Source organism: Tachypleus tridentatus, chromosome 10, assembly GCF_004210375.1.
Source record: "Tachypleus tridentatus isolate NWPU-2018 chromosome 10, ASM421037v1, whole genome shotgun sequence".
Taxonomy (NCBI): domain Eukaryota; kingdom Metazoa; phylum Arthropoda; class Merostomata; order Xiphosura; family Limulidae; genus Tachypleus; species Tachypleus tridentatus.
Window position 1 is genome coordinate 30,690,279 of NC_134834.1, and position 7,318 is coordinate 30,697,596.

Consider the following 7,318-nt stretch of genomic DNA (forward strand, 5'->3'; position numbering starts at 1 on the left):
ATCACCTCTGTCTTCTTCGGTGGCAATGATAACAATAGCAATGATAACAATGGCAACGATAACAATAGCAACGATAACAATGGCAACGATAACAATAGCAACAATAACAATGGAAGTGATATCAATGGCAACGATAACAATGATAATGATAACAATGGTAATGATAACAATGGTAATGATAACAATGGCAACGATAACAATGGCAACGATAACAATAGCAACAATAACAATGGAAGTGATAACAATAGCAAAAATAACAATGGAAATGATATCAATGGCAACGATATCAATGGCAATGATAACAATAGCAACGATAACAATGGCAACGATAACAAAGGCAACGATATCAATGGCAACGATAACAATGGCAACATAGCAATGGCAACGATAACAATGGCAACATAGCAATGGCAACGATAACAAAGACAATGATAACAACAGCAATGATAACAGTGGCAATGATATCAATGGCAACGATAACAATGGCAACATAGCAATGAAACGATAACAATGGAAATGATAACAATGGCAACTTTTTACTAAAACAATATTTTTGAAATTACTTTAATGTTCCAACACTACTGAGATTTTACTGTTCTGTTGTAGGGTTAGTGAACAAGTACTTATTAACGTTAGAGATAATTTACCTTCGATTTTCAACGCTGAGTTGTTATTATTACGATAAAAAATTTCAAATATTAGTAAAAAAAATGATGTGAACTTTGACTCCTAAACGTGAATTTCCACATTACATTTCATTTGTTTCTGTTTAATTGTGTGCTTTAGCATTGTGAAAACACTGAATACACATGCTTCGTAGCACGCGGATTTGGGAAGTGAAAACAGTACTCACTGTTTAATAACTGGTGAATTCGAAGAATTTACATCAAGTCCAGACTTGCCCGTTCCATTTCCGACCTCTTCTAGTTCTGTCTATCCTGTTTGTTTAACACTTGCCGGTTTCTGAACTATCACCGGAAGATGCGACAGCAGGCTCGCACCCACTTCCGGCAGCGTTCTGTCCTAAAATATTAGGCTCTTCTTTTGTTTGTGTTGTCAACGGTACTCGTTTTAGAAAAAAAAAAAAGATCTATAGCATTTTTAGTCAAGCATTTGTCTGAAGGCTGACGTTTACGTCATGGTTTCTTATTTGCTTTGTTCTCTTTTAGACAAAATAATAAATCGTCTTTCAATTTGTGACCTACGTTTTTCGTTTACCAAACGTTTCAAAAGTTTAACTACATTTTCTCTACTAATCTGATGAACAGGTACGTTTTCTATTTAAAAATAGTATATTATAAAGATAAATTTACCACTTCAATTAACTCCACATGTATGTCTCTTTATACAGCCGTTCGTGATCTTAAACTTCTGACCAGTTGTGAAGGTAACTCTACTCAATAACAACGTATACTGCTACAGGGGCTCTGTCCTGCTTTGGATTGAATCATGGGATTTCCTAATCCTCTCTTTTAACGTCCCTCCCCCTCTCCCACAGCTGAAAGTGCAGAGCGTGTTCTACGGCATTGCAGCGTAAACCTCAGACCCTCGAGCCGTAATTCGGTATAATAAGCAGTTGGCCACGCCAGACCACCAACAGCACGAAATGAAATAATTATCCAATGATTGATGTCATTGATACCTGGAGGTTTATGTTCGCTTGCTGCTTTATATCAAATAATTCGTGTGTTATATCTACACAGAATGTTCTCTAACAATTTCGAATAGAACAACGTGACAAAACCTTACATCGTGAACAGTTTCTTCGATCTAAAGAACAAGTGCACTATCACGGAATGTTTTTTTCACAAGTTTCTCCAACAGCAACAAAAAAGAGCGAATAGAACAACACAGTTATTCCTGTAGCTCAGTCAATTTTCGGTTTACAATACGATCCAGTGACAAGAAGGAGTCGTGTGTTATTTTTAAACTTGAGTTCAATTTATTGCTTGGTGGTGTTGTCCCCTTTCTTCCACTCGAAACCTACAAGTACGTTCTCAGAAAATTGTAATTTAATTTCGAAAAGGAATGTTTTCGAGACATTGTTGATAAGTAATAAGAAACTAGGTTTGTTTGTTGTTGTCGTCATCATTCTAAACTTCGCAGCATAAAACACTTGTTGACAGTCGGGTAAATGAAACAAAATTTAAATGTTTTCTGATTGGCAATTCAGTTGCATCCTGCCTAACGCTGAACAGACAGAGCTAGTTGTGTAATACACCGGGCTTTGGATCCGAGGATTCATGGTTCACATTGCATTACTGTGGGGGGGAAAATGCTCTCCGAACTTTAAGTCGTGGGCACTGTTGATGTTATAGCTAGCTGTCTTTCCTTTTGCCCATCAATTCAAACTTAGGGACAGCTGTTTAATGCAAATAACTTATTTACAGCTTTGCACAAATATCCTAAACAAACAAACTTTAGCCGTAATTGCGGAGAGCTTTGTCTATTACCAATTAACAACATTGCACATACTAATTTTGTACCAGATAATTTAATATCAATACAAGTGACCTGGTAGGTTTTCGATTCTTAATATCAAAACGACTGGATGCAGCTAGGTTTTGTGAAACTTTAAAGAAATAGTGTTTTTCATATTCGTAATAAAGACCGGACGCCAGGGTCGAAGACATGTCGAGAGGTTAACAAGCGCTACCAAGTCTAAAAGGAGCTTCCATGCAGGGGTTGTTTATAAATCGTTATCCGGTTCGTCATTCTCGAAACGAGGACTTGCCTGTAGCCGTTTAAAGTTCGTTAGGGCTGTCGCAGCCTCCTGATACATACACCCCATCAATGTTCTTTCTTGATATTGACATCACCGCACATGCAAACAGAACCCACGTGCGTTTCTAACTTTCACCTCAATTACTCGGATCTTATTTTAAAACTTTAGAAAGAACTCTTGTTTGTGTTAAATTAGATATTTAGCAAATCTGACATACTTAACGAACCTTAAAGTCTCGTATCTCTCGTACTTAAAAAAAAAAAATACAGTTCGGTGCTTACAAACGAAGGTAAGAAGTTCAAGGAAATGCTTGGATACTATTATCTTTTCGCATGCTTTACGATATAGCTTTATTTAGATATACGAACGATCCAAAATCCTGGTAGCTTTAAGAATATGACATAAACAAAAGTAATAACATCAAACAGGTTTGCAAACATATTACAGTTGTATATCACGTCTTCTAACTCTGTAAGTTAAGTCTTAAGGATGAACCTCAAATTATAAAGGTATTTCTTTCTTTGAAACACTGATATTTTTCTATATCACAGCAGTTATTAATGAGTTTTAAGCCTGATAACTTTGTAACTTAATACACTACCTTTCACCTCTAAACTTCTGAAAGGTTGAGTTTATCCTGATGAAACAACTTGAAACTCTATTCGATGAGCCCCCCAGACCCATAAACAGACACTAAACACCATTCTATTACAATATTATGCACATAAAAAGTTGAACAGAAACATAAATGTAATTGAAAGAGTCGACTAAACAAACAACAAACACCTTTATAATACCCACGTTATATATCAACTCGAATAGAAGTCTAAATGTGATTGGAAGAGTCAACTAAATATACCTAAACACCATTCTATTACCCACGTTATATATCAACTCGAATAGAAGTCTAAATGTGATTGGAAGAGTCAACTAAATATACCTAAACACTATTCTATTACCCACGTTATATATCAACTCGAATAGAAGTCTAAATGTGATTGGAAGAGTCAACTAAATATACCTAAACACTATTCTATTACTCACGTTGTATATCAACTCGAATAAAAGTCTAAATGTGATTGAAAGAGTCAACTAAATATACCTAAACACCATTCTATTACCCACGTTATATATCAACTCGAATAGAAGTCTAAATGTGATTGGAAGAGTCAACTAAATATACCTAAACACTATTCTATTACTCACGTTGTATATCAACTCGAATAAAAGTCTAAATGTGATTGGAAGAGTCAACTAAATATACCTAAACACTATTCTATTACTCACGTTGTATATCAACTCGAATAAAAGTCTAAATGTGATTGGAAGAGTCAACTAAATATACCTAAACACCATTCTATTACCCACGTTATATATCAACTCGAATAGAAGTCTAAATGTGATTGGAAGAGTCAACTAAATATACCTAAACACCATTCTATTACTCACGTTGTATATCAACTCGAATAGAAGTCTAAATGTGATTGGAAGAGTCAACTAAATATACCTAAACACCATTCTATTACCCACGTTATATATCAACTCGAATAAAAGTCTAAATGTGATTGGAAGAGTCAACTAAATATACCTAAACACCATTCTATTACCCACGTTGTATATCAACTCGAATAAAAGTCTAAATGTGATTGGAAGAGTCAACTAAATATACCTAAACACCATTCTATTACCCACGTTATATATCAACTCGAATAAAAGTCTAAATGTGATTGAAAGAGCCAACTAAACAAACAACAAACACCTTTATATTACCCACGTTTTATATCAACTTGAACAAAAGCCTAAATGTGATGAAAAAAATTCCACTAAACGAATATCAGATATAATTCCATTACTCACGTTTACACATTAACTTAAACAGAAACCTAATATGTGACTGAAGCAGTCAATTGAATGGGCATTATACAGCATTCTCTTGCCCACGTGTATATACCAACTTTAACAAAACCGAAACGTTATTGAAACAAACTCAAAACGTCATTGTATTTTCCCCTTACATATATATTAAGTTGAAAATATTTTAAAAAATTTTCACATGGAACACGTTTGAATAATTTCCAACTGAGCCATAATATTGTCATGCGTGTTAACACAATTTTTATACGTAAAATTTCAACTGATGTTTAGTAACTAGCTCCTGGTGATCACAGTCGTAGATACTGTATTTCTTTGTTTATGAATGCCCATATTAACTTTTTCAAAAATGATGTTTTCCCTCGCAAAAACCAACAAAATTCACATTTAAAGAACCTGTAATATTAATGATCTAGTTATTATTCTAATGCAATACTTAATAATAAAAAATAAAGAACTTTCTATCAGTTAATTGTAATAACATTATGTAATAAAATTTTTACTTTTCTTATTCCTTGGCAGAAAGTGTTATTTCCCATTTGCTTAAGCCTAAAGTAAATGGAAAAGATCTCTTTTTCTCTTCAAACTTTGCTTTTGTGATCTGGCAGCATATAACAAAAACACGATGAGAAACTATATTTCGGGGCTGATACGTGAAAGTGATTTACATTACAGTCGAAAATCTCGGAAAACTACTCACTTCTAAACATTTTTGTATAACTTTAGTATAAATACATGTAAATCTTGATTCATATGTTGTTTTATTCAGACCTTATGTAAATGAAAATGTGAAAACTTGCCTGTTTTTACATAAAAAATAGGTTAATTTCTAAATTTCATTATACAGGCCACAAAGGCAAAGTTTGAATGGAATAATGGCCATTTTCTGTACTTTTACAACATAAGCAATTAAAAAATAACACATAGAATCCAGGAACAAAATTTGTGTTACATAGTGTTACATCTACGGTTTTCTACCTGGAGACATTTTAAAGCATAATTAACCTTCTACTGATATACAATCGAAACATTTAGATTTAATCATTTTGTAAGCTGTAAAAAAAAAAAAACTTGATGATTTTATTTCAAAAATGACGAGTTTCGTGTTTAAAAAATTCTATATTGAATTATTTACACAAATTCTGAAGGCTTCGTTTTCAAGTGTTGGTTTTGTTTACATTTCGCCCAAAATTACTCGAGGACTATCTTTGCTAGCCATCCCTAAGTTAGCAGTGTAAGACCAGAAGGAAGGCAGCTAGTCATCACCACCCACCGCCAACTCTTGGTTTACGCTTTTACGAACGAATAGTGGGATTAATCGTAACATTATAACGACTCCACAACTGAAAGGACAAGTATTGTTGGTGTGAGGGGAATTCAAACTCGCCACCCTCGGATTACGAGTTGAGTGCCTTAACCACCTGGTTATGCCGGTTCGTTTTCAAGTACACCAGGCTTCATTGCAAGTCATACTTAGTTTGTTTGTTTTTCAGCTTTAGACTCATGCGATACTCAACATTTTCTTAATATAAAATATATTTTTGTGGACTCATCACCAGTTGTGTGGTGTTTTTTATTATTATTTCAACATTGTTCACTAATACAATGTTTACGTGCTGTCAATAATACATTTTCTCGACAACTACATGTTTATTAACATTTTGGCTTTTCGCACTGAAAACACTAAAAACAATCCAACTGAAAGTAAATTAGTTAATTAAATGAGTATTTGAATCAGTTAACGGTTCAGATATATTCAAGTAAATTATAATTCATTATTTTCGAGTAACTGTTAAAATGTGTATTTCTGTATATAGGGTAATTCGTTATTTATAGAAAATTATGTTTCTATGACTTAATAATGTTAATTCGATAAGTTCGAAGCTATGAGTGAAGTTTACGAAAGTATTAATTCGAAGCAAAGAAATTTAATCTTAAGAAAAATACCGTGGATCTCGCCTTTTCAATTTGATCTAAATTTATACCTGTATTTTTAAGTGCTTTATGATGCACTTAAGCTGCACATCATACCATATTTAAAGAACGATCTGATGGCTCAACAGATTTCCAACCAACATAACACTTTTATTATGCTTTCCATAACTTACAATATTTCTCGCGAGGTGTGCTAAAACTTACTGTATACGTTTTATGAAATATAGACATTTGAAATCATAGGCTTCGTCTCATATATCTCCGTTTATAAATTCCTAAGACACACAACACCACGCAGTAGCTTTCAGTACAGTTTTATAGAGATCTGTCGATGGGTTTCTTCTCGGTCCATCTTCTAAAATTGAATTTGCTGACGTGTGGCATTTCGTAATCTCATGGAGAAAGCAAGGCAAGCAAACGACCCTGAGGCCTGCGGATTGCTGCAAGTAAAAGTGCCGCGTGTATTGTAATTTTTTGCACCATATTTCCCGTAATGTGAGTTTGGTTATCGAAGTAACGTGTTTCTGAAAAGCCAAGAAAGTGGCTGATAAACCGCAATTTTCTGCCCGCGCTGGATTGCAGACCCATTCCCTGTGTGTGGTTACAAATCATGCGTGTGGCAAGCCATTTCGCTTTCTACACCAGTCATTTTCACAACGTTCAAACAGTAGAAACCAAAGCTGCCTGTTTAAAACATATTTGATGTTCTTCTTTTTCTTTATATCGGGTCTTATGCGCGTCTAATATTCATGGAAATACAGGCAAACATCCAATCTACCAAAAACA

At 34.1% G+C, this 7,318-nt stretch overlaps 1 protein-coding gene and 1 long non-coding RNA gene across 2 annotated transcripts in view; one reads left to right on the plus strand and one right to left on the minus strand.

Moving 5' to 3' along the window:
• LOC143228984 (LIM domain only protein 3-like) overlaps positions 1-937 on the minus strand; it is a 139,457-nt gene extending 138,520 nt beyond the window's left edge. The window contains exon 1 of the mRNA XM_076460540.1: positions 854-937. The gene's annotated coding sequence lies outside the window, so the exon portion shown is untranslated. The remainder of the gene's footprint in view (positions 1-853) is intronic.
• Positions 938-1,044: 107 nt separating this feature from the next.
• On the plus strand, positions 1,045-4,044 carry LOC143228985 (uncharacterized). The gene is made up of 2 exons (XR_013015590.1): positions 1,045-1,268; positions 1,352-4,044. It is a non-coding gene; the product is annotated as an uncharacterized LOC143228985 (long non-coding RNA).
• The last annotated feature ends 3,274 nt before the right edge of the window (positions 4,045-7,318 follow it).